This window comes from Anser brachyrhynchus, assembly GCF_964034855.1.
Source record: "Anser brachyrhynchus genome assembly, chromosome: 17".
Classification (NCBI taxonomy): domain Eukaryota; kingdom Metazoa; phylum Chordata; class Aves; order Anseriformes; family Anatidae; genus Anser; species Anser brachyrhynchus.
In genome coordinates this window covers 11,977,704-11,994,939 of record NC_137710.1, presented here as the reverse complement: position 1 = coordinate 11,994,939, position 17,236 = coordinate 11,977,704, and the positions used below count along the sequence as shown (strand labels likewise).

General features: G+C 46.4%; 1 protein-coding gene across 4 annotated transcripts in view; it reads right to left on the bottom strand.

Annotated features, from left to right (window-relative positions):
* The window catches only part of TAOK3 (TAO kinase 3), an 83,314-nt gene extending 68,782 nt beyond the window's left edge, over positions 1-14,532 (bottom strand). For all 4 annotated transcript variants that reach the window (XM_080559120.1, XM_080559119.1, XM_080559118.1 and 1 more), the window contains exons 1-2: positions 14,387-14,532; positions 14,102-14,171 (exon numbers count right to left, since the gene is read on the bottom strand). The gene's annotated coding sequence lies outside the window, so the exon portion shown is untranslated. The remainder of the gene's footprint in view (positions 1-14,101; positions 14,172-14,386) is intronic.
* Between the last annotated feature and the right edge of the window lie 2,704 nt (positions 14,533-17,236).

Genomic DNA, 17,236 nt, shown 5'->3' with positions numbered 1-17,236 from the left:
AGAAGGCCTTCACGTGTCTGTGTTTCACCTTTCTAGTAAAGTGACAACGGTGCATAAAAACTGTGCTAACACAAGAAGTGTGCATCATGGAAACACAATTATCTATATGTATTATGTGAAGTCTGCCTGCAACAATACCTTAGTTTCCTCTTTAGAAAGAATAAAGCTGGTCTTGTAAGTAGCTTAGCTCCTTTCACAGAGAGGAGTACACCACCCGTGTTCCCCTCACTTAGGAGAAGAGAACTGATTTTCCAGAACTGACAAGGTTTAGGACTCAGAAGCACCTCCAAGCATCAAGGACTGCTGGGCACGTGATGCCAGGCACCACCACGAGTTCCACCTGGAGAACATCTGCAGGATACGTGCAATGCCCTGGTAGCCTCAATTTTCAGTCGGCAGTGTTCTCAGGGCACAGCATCCCTGAGGTGCCCTTACAGGATGCAGTAAGGGCTCAGCTGTTTTCCATACGGCACAGAGCACCCGTAAGTCCAGGCTAAATCGCTGAATTTCTAACGGGCATTAGGAATCTCATATTGCAGCTCTACATTTACCTGCTGTGGATGAAAGGAGGATCCAAAGATACCTGTGCTGGTGTTGGATCAATACGCAGATTTAAGCTGGTCTTTTGCACAGTGTAACTTAACAATGCTGCTATACACATGCAGAACACAAACAAAGTGATTCTTAAAAAAGTAACTTGCATAAATCTTTGGCTTTAAAGCCCACCAGCTCTCAGCACTGTGCATCATCCACTCCTCTGGTCAACAGCTGAGAACAAGCGCTGACTTTTTAAACCATTGTTTCAAAACCATCCCACGTACATTTCTGGTATCTCAGTGCCACTCAGGGAGACCAGACCACTTCCACGGCACGTAAAGAACAGCCCCGCAGGCAGTTATCCCACAGCCTGCCACGTGCACACCTGCTAACCAGCTACTACACTGTAAATACAACCAGTGAAGTTTTTATGCCAGCAGAGCGTGAAATAGGCAGGATCAAGCTTAAAGTTAATGCACGAGCCGAGCAGAGGAAGCCCCACCTCTACACGAGAGCCGAACCCCTGGAGCATTTTGTCATCAGCGATGGGCCAATACCCTCAAAGCACTAAGGGAAGTACAAGCAGTAAGCCTGTTTCGTGTCCGAGCCATTCAGATATTTAACCATTTATTTCATTTCTACCATTGCAGCAAGTCTGCAGCCCTTTCAGTCACGGGTTCAACCCAAAGGCAAAAGGGCCCAAGCGCAGCCCTCCGAGCACCCGCACTGAGAGCATCCCAACGCCTCTATCAGCCACCGCCAGAAGAGGCCGGCCTTACTGAGAGCGCGCGATAAGCCAACAGCCAAAACAAACACAAAACGCCCTGTGGATCTCAAAGAGCAACGGGTCCGCTGCTAAGCAAACCTGACGGATGTTAAAGGCTACGCAGAAACCAGCGTCCTTCACAGGGCCGTCCTACCTTCCCCAACGGGGACAGGGAGCGCACGCGCTGTAAGGGCAAGGAGCAGGACGACCAGCACAGAGCGCTGCACCAAATTCAATCCAAGCACATTTTTGACAGCCAATCGAAACATAACGACTAAAATTAATTGCAAGCCAGCAGCGTTCTGATGCTCAGAAACCATTAAAATACAATCCACAGCAAAATCCTATTTGTTTTCTGGCATGCAGTTGTCCTTGGAAGTTTTGGGGGTTTGGGATGTGTGTTTAAGTCAGTCCCAACACAAACAGCAGAGCATTGGATTACCTGCTATAGCGACACACTCCAGCAAACGTGGATTTAAGATTTCCATTTGAATCACCAGACATTTCTTGATTCAATTCCATAAATGCATCATTTGGCACGCAATTTAGGAGGGAGGATAAAACATTAAAGCTGAAAACAGTGCCCTGATTACTATACAAAGGTTCCAGAAAAGCTACAAGGAGTTTAGCCACCATTATACGTACACCTCTGCCTTTACTTCCCAGAAATGTCATTTACCTCCTGTACTTCCATTCAGAGTTGACTTACGCAACCAAAAACTAAAAGCATTTACCATTTGCCTTTCTTACTCAGACACCATAGATCTCAACGCTGCTTCTTAAGCAAAAAAGAAGTGAAAGAACCATCACAAACAGGTAGCCAGGGCACTACCATGAGCTCAGTGAATGAGCTGGTCTTGACGGAAAAGGAAAAGATAGCAAGAGCAGCAGATCCTTCAAGATCAACATGAAAGGAGATGTTGTAACAGAGGGCAAAACTCATACCCAGGATACACCCATTCTGTTGACAGAGGAAACCGTGCTCTGATTAGAAGCCTTCAGACATTCCCAGCCAATCTGAGTCAGCATGAGACAGTTTAAAGCTGTATAAAAATCATTTCAGAACACGTGGTTTGAAAGCAAATGGCGACAGAGACTACTTGGTGCCCCAACAGGGCAGCATTCTCCCGTCATGTCAGCACCACGCTGTGTACTAAAGGTTACCGGGAGCCATCACTACCTCTGCTCCTCCACTTCCAAAATGGTTGCAGGATACCCTCCCTGCACGCAGAAAGCTTCTCATCTCTTCTGACTATGGCTGTTTTGTAGCGGTTGTGACAGGGCAGCAGATAGAGGCAGTGCAAACGATGCTTATTAGCCTTTGTGATGGGAGCTGGTGGTCTCACAGCTGTTCCTCACGGAGGGCAGCAGCACGATCCCCGCTGGTAGCAGCCTAGCTGCAGACCAAGGGCCAGCCAGGATCCTAGCATCCCCCTTGTTCAGAGAACTTGGTATTTTTACCAAGGCATTTTAAGACCAGCAACCCTGAAACAAAGTGGTTAGAACATCTTCTTCCACCTGTGTTCTGACAGCACACAGTTTTCAGAGGGCGGATATTTTAGGCCAGTACGGTCAAACAGACTGATCCCGGGCAGGAAAGCTCCCCCACTGTGGCAAAAGCAACATAGGAAGGGTGAATTTATTCATACATTACGCTGAACAGCCTAAAATGGAAACATCCCATATGTCTTTTTTCAGGCCAGGATGAGCAACCAAAAAGAATCACTACCACAGCGAGTGACTGGAAAATATACCGATGGAAACTGATGGTATCTTCTGCTTTCCTTCCTCCCCATGAAAAAGTCCTTGCAACCACACTGTTGCATGTTGTTGCAAGAAGGAAGCAAAATCAGATCCACTATTTTTACTTTTTTCCTTCAATGAAGCTTCTGTGTTTTTCCAACTACAGAGGCTGATCTGTAAGGTCTCATCTTTCCTCGCAGCCCCTACTGTGCTCGTGTCCTTTAGCTACAGATGTACAACTGCAAAAAATCACCAACAGATATTTGCAAATATTTGCAAAGTGCATCGCACCCAGTCCTGCAGCATTGGAGGTTTATAAAGACTTAAAGGTCTAATGAATAAAACTGGGGCGAAGAAGTCATTGGCTTAGTGCATTTTGCTATAAAAAAAAATCTCCAAAACAACAAACCGAGAGCTTCATTTACCAAACAGTCTGATAAAGAGATTCACATTCACAATGAGATAGCCAGCAGCTAAAAATAACCAGCCAGCTGCAATTCCCACCTTATGTGGCTAGGCAGAAGTGCTTCGTTCTCCCCCTCCCCTGGCACACACACGCTCACTTCCTTCTTCATTGCAACATCAGAAGCTGAACTGGATGCTACCAAGCCACAAAGTCCTGCCCAGAATTTAAAGTTACGCCCCAGTAATTACATAAAATAAGCTCTTCGTACAAATGGTTCAAAAATCAATTTACTCCAGTATTGCTTTTAATTCCAGAATATTTTGACTGGTCACAGAACAGAAAAGCAGTTTTAATTTCTGAGGCTTGCTCCCTCCCCTTGGATGTCTCATTAAAAAAACAACAAAAGAGAAAATAACCAAAGCTCATTCATTTAGCTTGCTGCTCTGCCAATACAGGGATCAAACTCTCCTGAACATGGAACCTTTTCAAGAGCACGTTTTACATGTATTTGGTCTTCCCATTTTGTTCATAAAACATGAAGAGGGAGGATAGCAAGCGAGGGAGTGAAAAACCAGAATAAACCTAGGATAATGCAAAAGTAAAATTCAGTTGTGCAGGAGACATGCCACTCTCAAAAGGAGGTCTTAGATAGCCCAGTAAAAGTATAAAACCAGTAAAAGCTCTCCAAAATCTTTGCCAACTTCTGGCAAAAAGGCAACACGCTCCTCTGCCCTCTCAACAAAGATGCAACGCATACACCTTTATGAACAGAAAAATCCCTCCACGTTGTGCAGCTTACCCCCTGAGAAGAAGAGACAGAAGAACTCACCTGTAACAGCTACTGACCCAGTACCCTGACACCGAGAAGCAGACCCTACAGCCCGCCTCGGACCAGGGGCGGCTCTGTGTGACAGAGCTCAGCACCCACACGTGGCTGAACGCCACTCATCAGCCTCGAAATAACCACCCAAGGGCAAAGCCTGGGTTTAAATACCTATTTTGTTTTATTTTAAACCAACTCGGTGTGAGCTTTGCAACAGTTTTCTTAAATTATCCTGGGTGGGGGGGTAGATTCAGCCCCACATCCCTGCTGTGGACTAACAGCACCAGCAAACACTTGCGGCTGGGTGACGTTAGCAGTCAGCACTAGGAAGTTCCTTCTGCCAGGCAGACAAGTCGAGAACAATAACTACATGCTCACCATCCCACCAGCTCCTACACGGCTTTTCAGGTGCAGGAACACAAAAATCTCGAGGGAGATTCATCCAGATGCTTGGCCTTCAACCCAATTTTGCAGGAGTCCTTAATTTACAAACAGCAACGTGAATTAAGCCGTCTTTTTTGTTTAAGGCAACTGGGAAGACAGAGATCATAAATACGAAAGTTCTTCCACTTCCTCTCTATGCACCCTCGAGACTCACCCACAGCTTCACTGACAACAGCTGCAAACGCCCTGTGGAAGGGAGGCCCTGCCTCCAGGAGCCCAGCAGCCTTCAGAGGAGAGGTTTCACGCTGCACGCAGCCACCGCAAGTTCCCTGGAAGGCTCCGAGAGCCAGGCGGGCCGAGCAGTGCTCAGAAAGGTTTCTGTTGTGCTGTACTGCTTACTAAGCATCTGCCTAAAATAAAGGAAAAACAGCAAGGAAACTGTCCTCATTTGTATAAATAAAACAAACGGTCTATCTGAAGAAAATTAATATGTATTGGTGCTTCCTTTCCTAATTTTAGGCTGTTGGTTGTGCATTCCAAGTAATTCTCACCCTTCAAGAACATGTAGGGCTGAATATTTAGAAATAACTTCACCTGTCACACAATTTTCATGACATCGTGTCAGGCCCCAACATTTTAGAAAGCCATCGTATCCCTGAAGCATGAAATAAAACTGTGTTTGGCAACACCCATTTGCTTTCTTGTCATCACCTTCCAGTCAGCATTGCCAGCGCTCACGAGACAAGCATTCTGCTGCGGTCTTCCCCTACTTTTTACAGCAGGGATATTTTTCTATGTAGGCTATAAAGCAATAAACAAGTAACACACAACGTAACACATCAGACTCTCAAGAGAGCCTCTCCTTGTTTATATTCAAAATCCGAGCATAAAATCCTTTCTAAAAATGCAGATTCAAGTAATATGTAAACCTCCAAACTTGGTCTTCCGTAGAAAAAGCTCCAGAAAACGAGGTAAAGCACGAGCAAAAGGAAGGCGAGCGATTTCTGACTCAAGTCTTCCAGTGCACTTTGCAGCACAAGAAACGGAAAGCGAAACTGCCCAATTTACTCAGCAAGTCAAACTGAACAGTGGTATGGGGCTTTTTGTTTGTTTGCTTTTCAAGAGATCACTGCCAGCCCAATTCTGCAGCACTGCCCCTGCAGCAGGGCAAGTTTCAGCCTTCCAGCCCTGTCTTCTCCCCATGCCCAGGACCAGGACCTGCTGCACAGCACGGTCATCCCATGGTGGCAGCAGCTTCTTGATCCACATCAAGCTCCTAACACCACGTTTGTGCCAACACAACTCAGTGGGAGAAAGGAGAGGCTGCAGCAACAGCTGGTTTTTCATCAGCACTGAGGGTGGCTTGAAATCCATATTAATTTGCAGTCTCGCTGTTTAAAATTCACAGTTTGATGCTCCCCAAATCTGGATCCTTAGCTCCTGGAGCCTTGTGTTTCAGTAGGAACCTGACTTCATATTAAAATCAATACGTTTCAAGTCTGTAAAGTCACAGAAAACAGTTTACACACATAATCGTGAAGAGATGAAGCCCCAAAGACAAATACAAATAAGGCTGGATTTAGGCCTCAACTTTCTTGCCTTCAAGACGATGGCGCTATTGAATTTTTAGAAAGTTATTAAATTTTAATAAGATACAATTGTTAATAGCTGACAAGATGATTTCATTTTGGGGAAAAAAAAAAAAAAGGGTATCTGGTCTTTCCTAAAATAGGTTTTCTCCTTCTCCTGCATAGTTGCTTATTACAATGCTTGCCAGAAGGGCAGATATTTTATAAACAGTCTATCAAATAAATTAAAAACTACAACGGGATCATCCATACAAAAGTGTCACAGGTTGTCAAAATACAACCTGAGCCTGAAGGTTGCCAAATCTTAAGAGGTTTTTGTATTTGCTTTACAACTTTTAATATTGATTACTAAGAGTTCTGTTGCCTGATATTTCTATGTTTTGTTCAATTTACATAGTGAAAATGCTGCAACTTAAGAGTTAGGCAGATACTAAGCTAAGTTTCAGCTGAATATATAGGACTTCTTTTGGCAAGAAGGCACTAAGGGCTCACTAGTGGCAGAATAAGCAATCATTGCTATGTCAGGCTGCCAAAATTCGCTTAGGCTACGGCCTGACCTGCATGCAAATCCAGCCGTGAAACAGAAATGAAGAGCTCAGGGCGGACTCGAACATAAATGTGTGCGCTTCGGTCCTGCTCCAAACCACCGCAGCACTCTGGTGTTGCAGCAGCCTGCGCCTACCCAGGGTAATTGAGGGTGAAGCCAGGAGCAGCTACTATCATCGCTTCGGCTATTAAGGCTCCTTAATGAATGGTCTGACAATAACCCAGGTGGAACCAGTTCTCTCCTCGCGAGGGCTTTAGCCATAATAAGCCCCTTGCACATTCCTGCAGCATTTTCCAGAGATCTCACAGCATGAGGCTACTGACTGCGCTCTCACAGCCTTGTGGGGCAAGTATTAGTCAATCTTTTTTTTTTTTTTCCCCTCCATTTAAATACAGATAAAAAAACAGAGGCAGAAATCTAGCAAACGACTTCCCTGTGGATACACAGCTGACGAGTGGCATTCAGAATCCAGACCTTCCGGATTCCAGCCCTGTCATCAGCGAAAAGGCCATCATTAAGAAGAAAGAAATTAGTCTGGTCTTATAAATAGCATTTGAATACAAGCCTTCCTAAAAGATTTGCAGGCAGTTGACCTTAAACACCAGCAGAGCAGCACAGGCACGGACCGGCTGGCGCAGACCTGGGCCCAGTCCCTCCAACTCCCGGCATGTTGGACATCGCTCTCATACAGCCACCTCCACCTGGCTTGGGCTCAGCACATCACCAAGCAATAAAACTGCTGAAAAATATAATGTGTTCTTCCAAAACCGCCCTGTGGACAGGAAAAAGGGACAACAAACAAGCTTTAGCCAGCAACTTTCTTCCTGCTGTACTCTGAGGCGCCAAGGAATCGATGCCTGACAGAAACCTCACCTCAGCGCACACCTGTGAACCCCGAACGGGAAATGGATGACAGCACCTGAAATTTGGAGCACCCATCTGAGGTAATATTTGGTCAGCCTTTAGGATTTGAACTGCTCCTACTGTATATCACACATTCACTTGTTGTATTAATACAACACTACAAAGAGTAAGGGCCTTTTCTGGACTACAGCTTCTATCACCCGCAGCAGGTCTGGTTCCTAGACTGTATTTCTCACAGCATGATACTAAGCCCAGTCATGATTCTGCAACAAAAAAAGCCTCTAAACACTGCTTCCATACAAGTCTAACCTGATTTGGAATTGAGTACTTTTGGGGAAAACAACCCTGAAATACCAAGTCGAAAATTGCAGAAGCAGAGTTAAATTAAAGTAAAAATAAGACATTGTGTTGTAAAACAAACAAAATAATTCCAGTAGTTACTCATTTTTCCTAAATTTAGGTAACTACCACCTCCTACCCACCTGGGCCACCGTCAAGCCCTGAACACACGAGAACAGGAGCTCTTGCTCTATGGGAAAAAAACAAAAATGAAAAGCTTGGCATCTCCTGTGGGGATCCTGTCACCGAGAAAGCCACACACAAATTCACACAAGCAATTATGAGAAAAAACTGCCCAAACAGAACAACAAGCTGGAACGTTTTTTGTTTCTATTCCTCACTTTAGGAGGAAAATGTGGTTACAAGCAGGAGAAACATAAAACCCTCCTAGTTGGCTGTCTGCAACGCAGGTGAACACAAAATTTCTGAGAAAATGAAAACACGCCTCTAACACTTCAGCTACAGGCTCAACCCTCTTAATGCAAAAGCAGAAGAGTCCAAACTCACTGAGTTCTCCACAGGATGACAGAACTCATTGCATTAGTATGCATTAAAGCATCGCCTGAGTGTGGCAAAGCGGATGAGACCTGACTCTTAACAGAGCCTGTTTCCATCCCAGCTCACATTTAGGTCTCAATTATCTTATCTGCTCTGCCACTCGCATACTTCCCAGATAAGAAATGTTTTCCCCCCCCTCTTTTGAAAGAATCTTAGAGTTCAAATTGAAACCCCAACTAACATTAAGATCAAAAACGTTACAAATTAAAATTTGAGGCAACGCTTTTTAAAAATACTCTACGTACAGGTTAAAACTGGGAACCAGAGTTAGTCGATGTGCTATGCAAGTTTTAATAAAAGCAGTATGTTCTGCAAGCGAAGAGGGAATATTTTCTTGATTTGAGTTTATGCACATGGTTTAGGTCACCGATCAGTTCATCTGAAGTTGAGAAACTACTTAAGAGTTGGGAGGGGAAAAAAGCCTGTTTTCCTTTTCCAATCTATGACTAAGAATGAGGCAAGCAAAGGGAGGATCTAAGATCCTGAAGGCGATGGTAACAAGAGGTCATTAGTTAATTCCCTCAACTATAGATAATACTTCCTTTTACTAAATAAGATCAGTTTTTAAATGATGTCAAACCTTCCCCCCCTCATGGTTACAGCATACTGAAACTTCTGAACGAGTCAAAATAAGTAAATGCATAAGAAATAGAAGCAGTACAAATTTGCTATAATGTCTGTTTTAACCAGTACTTCAATGTTTACAAGTAAGTTAGTGTTAAGTTTTTCTTTTGGGAAAAAAAAAATAAACACAAACAACATTCTAAAATTCCTGTTTATTGCTCAAATCATTTTTGAAAAAGCTTAATGCACTCTTAGGACCAACTATTATTATCATCTATATTACTACAGCACCTGTGAGCTCCAGTAACACTGTAGTAAGAGCTACAAAGCCACAGCAGAAGTGCTGCCTGCTCTGAAGAGATTATAATCACCTGAAAGATAAATAGTTAAGAAATGCAGGAGAGCACCAGGAAACGCACGACTGGAATTTACGATCTCTCCATCTGCACTTTCATTCACTTTCCCTTGTGCACTGGAAGAATCAAGGTGTGCATTTACTCCCACCACCCACCGTGCTGAAAAAAACAAACCTCCCTAAGTCATGAGAAGACCAAACAAAAACCAAGAACACCAGAAGGAAGATGCTTTGGCTACTGCGACAGGAAGAAAACCATATCTTTACATGTTCTTAACACCTCTACTCCCCACATAAGACACACAACATTTCAGTTTTTAAGGTGCAAAAGAACAAGACTGAACTGTAAGAAGATAAACACCCCCTGGACAGCTGGAAGGCTGGGTGAACTGTCAAGGCAACACAATTCAAGGCTGGTTTAGCCTCAAAAAACAATTGCTTCTCTTAATGAGACACCCATTGAATTCATACATTTGCTGCAGTGCAACAGCAACAAACCCAAGTTTTGTAAGAATGCTGTTTTCATTTAAAGGAATTATTTGAAAATTTACCACTACAACTCAGTGCATCCAATACAAACCGGCAGCCTGACTTGTTTACAAAGCATTCTGCCCAGCGTTAGACTAAAAATCCAAACTTTTTGCTGTGTAATAAATCAAATCAGTGCTCTGCGTCTAACATTTTTCAGCGGTACCATATGCTACGTACTCCCATATGTTCCATTACAAGGAAGAAAAACATCATCTCAACATGAATCATCAGTGACTATATTCTTGTAAATCTGGCTTAAACACTTAAAATGTGCAAGGGCCACCCTAAATAAATCTGCTCAGTTTTATGCCAGCATCTCTGCAACAAAATCTCAGATCACTAACTTGAAATGAAGGGGAAAAGAGGTTTAACGTGGAAACTGAGCACAATATTTGCTCCTCTACAGAGGCAGACTCACCATGCACAAAATTTGGCAAGCGTTCATCAATTCCAATCTAATAAGGACATCCTGCTCATAAAATGGTGATAGTATCTGGTAGTCATAACACCTTTCATCCCAAACTGTTTAACATACGCGAAAACACGCACACTACACATGAGATTCATTCCTCCCAGCGCTAAAAAACAGTTACTCTGGGCCATAGCATCTGCCACACACAGAAATGCTGGAGAGCAGTTTGCAAGAAAAGTAAAAACCAAACCAATGTAGGTAGGCAGCACAGAGTTTCCTAGACTGGAATTTATCCGGGATCATGGGGTTAACGTCTCCACTCTTACAGGGACGATTTCTTAGACTAAATACAAACAGCTTGCTCTCCCTTCCCAAAGACAGTACAACCAGCAGCACAAAAGCTGCTTGTACTGAAGCAGAGCCACGAAGGTCTGAAATCACAGCACATCAAGGTCACCCTTTGCCCTTCTTTTGAGGAATTACTCTGTCTCCCCTCAGTATCACAATTAACAAGTAACAGCAGAAGGGGGTGCAACTCCAGGCCAGTTCACTACTCATGAGGAAGTGCTGCTGCTGGAGATTAGCTCGTCTGATTCAGACGGGCTCTCTGACTTTGCCCAATTAACCCCATGATCCAGCTGTGCCTAATTATATGACCGTTCAGAAAGACTGATTGAAATTAATACGCCAGACAAACTGTGAGAATGTCCTTATTTGAAAGCCTCCTGTAGCTAAGTAGCGAGGCATGCAACTGCGCGTTCCCACATAACTATTGGTTTCATTAAATTTGAAATAAACCAGAGTCCATTTTGACCTAATATTCAGGGTGGGGAAAAAAAATAGTAATTACATCAACATCAAGCTATTACCTGTTCAAGGGAATAAGTGCTTACTTCATTAACAACTCCGACAAACTTGTTTTGTAAGCTCCCTATATTAAATTTGAAATTTCCCCGTCTCTACAAATCAAACTAACAATTTCTTACACGAGGGGAAAGTCTAGTAAGGCAACACAAACACCAGGATGACTGTATACAAACATGAAAAATTCGAAACTGCTCAAATCAAACGCATTCTTTTGCCATCCTCAGCATGAACAGGCTTAGCCAAGACAAAATAATTCAAAAATCTATTTGAATTCAATCAATTTCTTTTAAATACTAGCAGTAGTCTTTTTTTCAATCTGAGAGCAAAAGCTACTGATCTTTACAAACACGTAGTAAAAAATAAAGACCCTCGTATAGTTTGACACTATAAGCACACACCATGTCAGAAGCATTATGCCTTAATGCTGGGAATTGGGGCTTCACAAAAATTCAACAGAAGCTGCCACGGTATTGCAAATAACAAGGAGAGCGCTCGGATTTCCAACATCCTTCAGTAACTCAGGAGATGGACGACCACACCCAATTAATTTACTTTAATTTCTATTTCAACTTTCCTCCTCATTAATTAGGAGCTGAGGTTCGCGGAGATTACAGCTCCTGCCACGCAATACCGGTGATGATTTTAAGCAGCGCACACCATACAGCCGAGTTTCATGTGCTGTAACGCAGCCACAGCAGATCAAAACGAGCAAGTCCGAGTGCCTGCTACCTGTGAACTAGGTAGAGAGGTTACGCAGTGCAACAGATTTCCCTTTTTTTCACTCAAAATACCTAAGGAGCTGTAGATTAATCAGATCAGTACTTTCTAAAGAAAGCTTCACCCGATAAATTAAAACAAACCTACCACAGTGATTCCAGAGGACGATAACGAGACAGCGTCAGGAAAACTCACTGAGCTACCCTTGGAAGAGCTAACGAACAAGCAGGCACAACGCAATTGCATAATGTTTATTACACAGCACCAAGCCAAAGGCAATCAAATCATTCTGGTTGAATCAATGGTCTTCAAATAAGGAAGTAGTTTGAAAATAATAAGCATAAAATAAAACACTCTTTTTTGGCTTACTACTTTTTTCTTCCTGTTGTGTAAAAGCACAGCTATTAAAAAAGCTGAGCAAGTGCCGGATTCTGTGTTTCTGCTCCAAGCCCCCGATCCCCCTGCTTTGTGCAGGGAACTTCCCAGGCATCGCTACGCTTCTCCTCCCCTGCCACAGGGGGTTCCTGAAGAGCCTGTGTTAGCCCAGCAGGCTCCAAACTAGCTGCAAATTGACAGGGTTTTCTCTCCCAGGGAAGGCAGCTGATTAATCAGAAGAGACAGAGGCCAGTTCTGCTAAGAGACCACCTCACCATGCAACACACTATGAAAAATAAATTTAGCAACGAAAGCCTGCTGAGAAAAGGTCGATATTTAGAACGCACATAAGCAGAAATATCTCATCATAAAAAGTTTTGACTAGCAAGGTTAAAACTTAATTAACAAAGGTAACAAATCGAGAGGGAAGTACCTACAGGGAATCACTCTAACACACACACAAAAGAATGAGTTCACCATCTGCAAACCCTCATGTTGGGTAGGAAAGATGGAAACGGCCTAGCTGAAGTTCTCCCTCAAATCAGATGCTAGAGGAAGTTATCTGATGAGCTCTATGATAAGATGTACGACTCGTTATTGGGTAAATAAGAAATGTTGATTTGACAAAACCTGAGAAAACATACATTGATAGTTATGAACAGGTTGCAGCCTCATTGAAGGTCCAGAAAGCATTAAGTTGTCAGGTACGTGTTAACGTTAAAGTTTGTGAAGAGGTATTTACATTTAAAACACTCCCTGTACTGTCTCAATACTCCTTGAGTTTCCTACCAGAAATTATACAGTTTTGAAGACAAAAAAAAGAGAGAAGAGCAAGCACGGTATTATTTCTCTCTATCGACAAACCCTTACATGACAGAAAAGCAACCCACGTACTCTAGTGTATCTTCTACCTGATTCATTAAAGTAACAACCAGGAGTAAAATAAGCTACGTGATTGTAAGCACTGTAGAATTCACGGACATCAACCCATTGCTTAAAATACGCAAGCAGACCTTAGGGGAACAGATGGGAGCCCCCAGATATGAGTTCTGTAAATGACAGTGGGGTGTCATACCCCTGCTGAGCTCTTACCCAGTTAACTCCTAATCACACCGTGCTACCTGACAGCTCCTGCGGACGAGATAAGGAGCGTGTGCCCCCCACGGACCCCCAACCCTGCGCCCTGACGTCTTGCTGCCCAGCTCGCTACCCCGCAAGGTGGGCAACGCGACCCGAAACCCTCTTGGGTTTGGACGTGGGTCCGTGGCACCGCTGGGGTAAGTCCTGCTGCCCGTGCAGGGCAGGAGGCCCGACCAGCACCACCTGTCTGGCTGTTTCCAAACAAACATGGCAGCTGCCCCGGCGCACCCGCAGCACCACGCTCGCCCGCGGAGCCCAACGGCGTGGCTGCGGGGAGCACGGGCAGCGCTGGGCCCGGCGCACCTGCACGCTGCCGGGCGGCACGGGACGGGAACGAGCCCTGGGTCTGCGGAGAAAAAGAAGCGGTGGAGGAAACGGGGACGCAAAAGAAAAAAAGTGACAGGGAGAGGGGGAAATGAAGCGGTGGAGGAGATGGGGACATGGAAAAGTGACAGGAGAGGGGGGCGGGGGAGAGGGAGAAAAAGTGGTGCAGGAGATGGGACGGGGGAGATGCGGACACACACGGGACGTGGGGGCAGGGGACACGGGGACAGGGGGACACGGAACGAAATCTGGGGGCTCACCGCTTGCCTGCCGGCCTCCTCCTTCCTCCTTCCCAGGCGGGCCCACGGGCTGCTCGAGGACATCCGGCACCTACAAGACACCCCTGTCACGACCATGTCGCGACCACGACAACGCCCCCCGCCCCCCGCCCCCCCCCCCGAAAAACTCCCCGGGACCACCCTCACGGGGAGGGGGGAGGAGGGAACCGGCGCCCCCCTCTCCCTCCCGGGGGACCCGGGGACGCCCCGACCCCCCCCTCCCCGGGTCCCTGCGGCTCCCGGCGGCCGGGCCCCGCCGCCGCTCACCCGGTGCCGGCCTGCGGGGGGGGGCGGCCCGGCCCCGCCGCTTCCTGCCACGGCCCCGCCGCCGCCCGGGGCGCGGCTGCCTCCGCTCGCTCGGCGCTCGGCTGCGCGGCCTGGCGGCTCGGGGCGGGGGGGTACGGGGAGGAGGTGGAGCCGGGGCAGCGATGAGGAGGGGTCGGGGCTCGATTGGGGCGGGCTGCGATGGGCTGGCGGGGGTTGGTGAGGGACTGGGCGGGCTGGTGGGGTCGGGGTCTGTCCTAGCGCTACGAAAGGCCGACCCCCGGTCAGAGAGTCACAGAGTTATTAAAGTTAGAAAACGCTTTTGGGTTCATCTGGTCCAACCACCCCTCTACCACCGATGTCACCTGCTAAAGCGTGTCCCCAAGCACCACGTCCCACCTTTCCCTGAACACCTCCAGGGACGGTGACTCCGCCACCTCCCTGGGCAACCCCTCCCAACGCCTGACTGCTCTTTCTGAGAAGAAATGTCTCCTCATTTCCAGCCTGAGCCTCCCCTGGCACAACTTGAGGCCGTTCCCTCCAGTCCTAACTGGTTACCTGTGAGAAGAGGCCGACCCCCAGCTCCCCACAGCTTCCTTTCAGGCAGTTGCAGAGAGCAATGAGGTCTCCCCTGAGCCTCCTCCAGACCAAACACCCCCAGTTCCCTCAGCCGCTCCTCACAGGACTTGTGCTCCAGGCCCTTCACCAGCTTTGTACCAACAGCCTTGGCTTGAAACACCCGGCTTTCAAGTTTCTGCACCTTTAGTTTCATGACCTCTCACAGCCCTATAAGGCCCCAACCCCCCGTAATGGAGCACAAGTCCTGTGAGGAGCAGCTGAGGGAAAAGGAATTGTTTAGACTGCAGAAGAGGAGGCTTGGGAGACTTCATTGCTCTCTACAACTACCTGAAAGGAAGCTGTGGGGAACTGGGGGTCGGCCTCCTCTCACAGGTATCTAGTGGCCTCAAGAATGGCCTCAAGTTGTGCCAGGGGAGGTTCAGGTTGGAAATGAGGAGACATTTCTTCTCAGAAAGAGCAGTCAGGCGTTGGGATGGGTTGCCCGGGGAGGTGGTGGAGTCACCGTCCCTGGGGGTGTTCAAGGCAAGGTTGGACCTGGTGCTTAGGGACATGGTTTGGTGGGTGACATTTGTAGTAGGCGGATGGCTGGACCAGATGATCTTGGAGGGCTTTTCCAACCTTAATGATTCCATGTCCTGTTCCTCACAGGCCAGGGCACTACATTACAGGTTTTGTAGCTGCACTCATCTAACTCACCCAAGAAATGGGTTGCCATGCCCTCTGTTTACAGCTCTGTGACTTTTTTCTCCATTTCTTACAAATGGAAAGAAAAACACACTGAGCGCGACTTCTGCGTCAGCTCCTCTATGAATAGCTGATGCTGACAAAGCAGGATGCAGAAATCTGCCTTCAAACTGAGTGAACGTATGTGAAACAATAAGTGAGTTGTGATGAGGAAAACAGCTTTGATAGAAACGTGAGCCAAGAACAACAGCTTGACAAAGAAGCTTAAACTTTCCCTGATAGCTCTTTGGGGCGTAGACAGTTAAGTTTCTGTGTTTGTAAGGGAAACAGGGCATTCCTTAAAGCTGAACCTCCTCCCTTGGGTTCCCACTAAATGCCTGAGAGATGACAGTATAGGGTGTCTCCAGAAGGCTAATATTAAACATGAGGAATTGGTACGGAGGGAGCAAGCAGCGAGATTCCAGTTTTGACCACAGAATAAGCTAAAAAAATTTTGCATCAGCAACTCTGTCCAGTTTCTTACTCATTCACCGTACACAGCTCCTTCTGTTCAAAGGATTCTTGTGTGTCCTCGCATTAGTAAATGCACCTGCCCTTTGTGTGGTGTGTGAAAGGCAGGCTTCTCTTAAAGGATAGATCCGCTTCAGACAAACAGAAAGTGCTGAGGCAGTGTAACGCGGGATGAATTAACCTTGGAAGGGCGGCCTTGGCTCAGCCACACTTGCAACGTATTTACTCATCCGCTGTCCGCAGCAGCGTGAGCAAAGCTTGCTGGGGAGCTGATGGGTGAACTGTGTGGACATGTGGAAGAGAGAAAGGAAATTGGGGAAGTGTTGGTTAGTCCTAAGAAAGGTTTTTAGCCGGTCTGATCTGTCTGCAACTGTGTGATGTTGGGAAAGCGATTTGAGCAGCCCAAGCGCAGAACCAGCCATGCAGCCCCTAGGATGTGGCAGCAGCTGCCGCACCCGTTCCTGTTCGCCGTGTGGCCACACACAGCCCTGTTCCTGTTTGCCCTGTGGCCACTCACAGTCCCAGCTACTGCTACGTCCATCAAGGAGACTGTGGGAGCTTTGCTCTTGCTCTTGACACTGCTGGAAGCCCCTGGCAGCAGGGGGATGGAGAGCGGCTTGATGTTCTGCATCAGGTGCCCTCAAATGGGACACAGATCCGGCAGCTGCTCTCACTGGCGTTGACTTTTAGCCGGGTCTCAGCCTCATCTCTTGTAAAAGGCAATATTTACTTATGTAAAAAGGTATAACGCATGCTTTGCATGGGTGTTCCAAGTTAAAAATTGTCAGTCGGTGCAAACAGCTCTTCGGGATGAGATACAGAAAAGCAAAGTGCACGTGCTGCGTTCCTGCCCTTCGTCTCAGAACAAACAGTATGACCTGGTGCCCCTCTTGGCAGCCGGTGGCCTGGTTTAGCTGGTTCTAAAAAGCACTGCAGCGTTTGGGAGTGCAGGCCTTTAGATAAAACGTATTCTGTTGTATTTCCTTTTCCCTGGTTAGGTGTTTGTAGTGTCTCAGTGAGTCAACACGCCGTGCGTTTGAGGAACTGTTCCTCAAAACGTTCTTCTCAACTGTTCAGGTA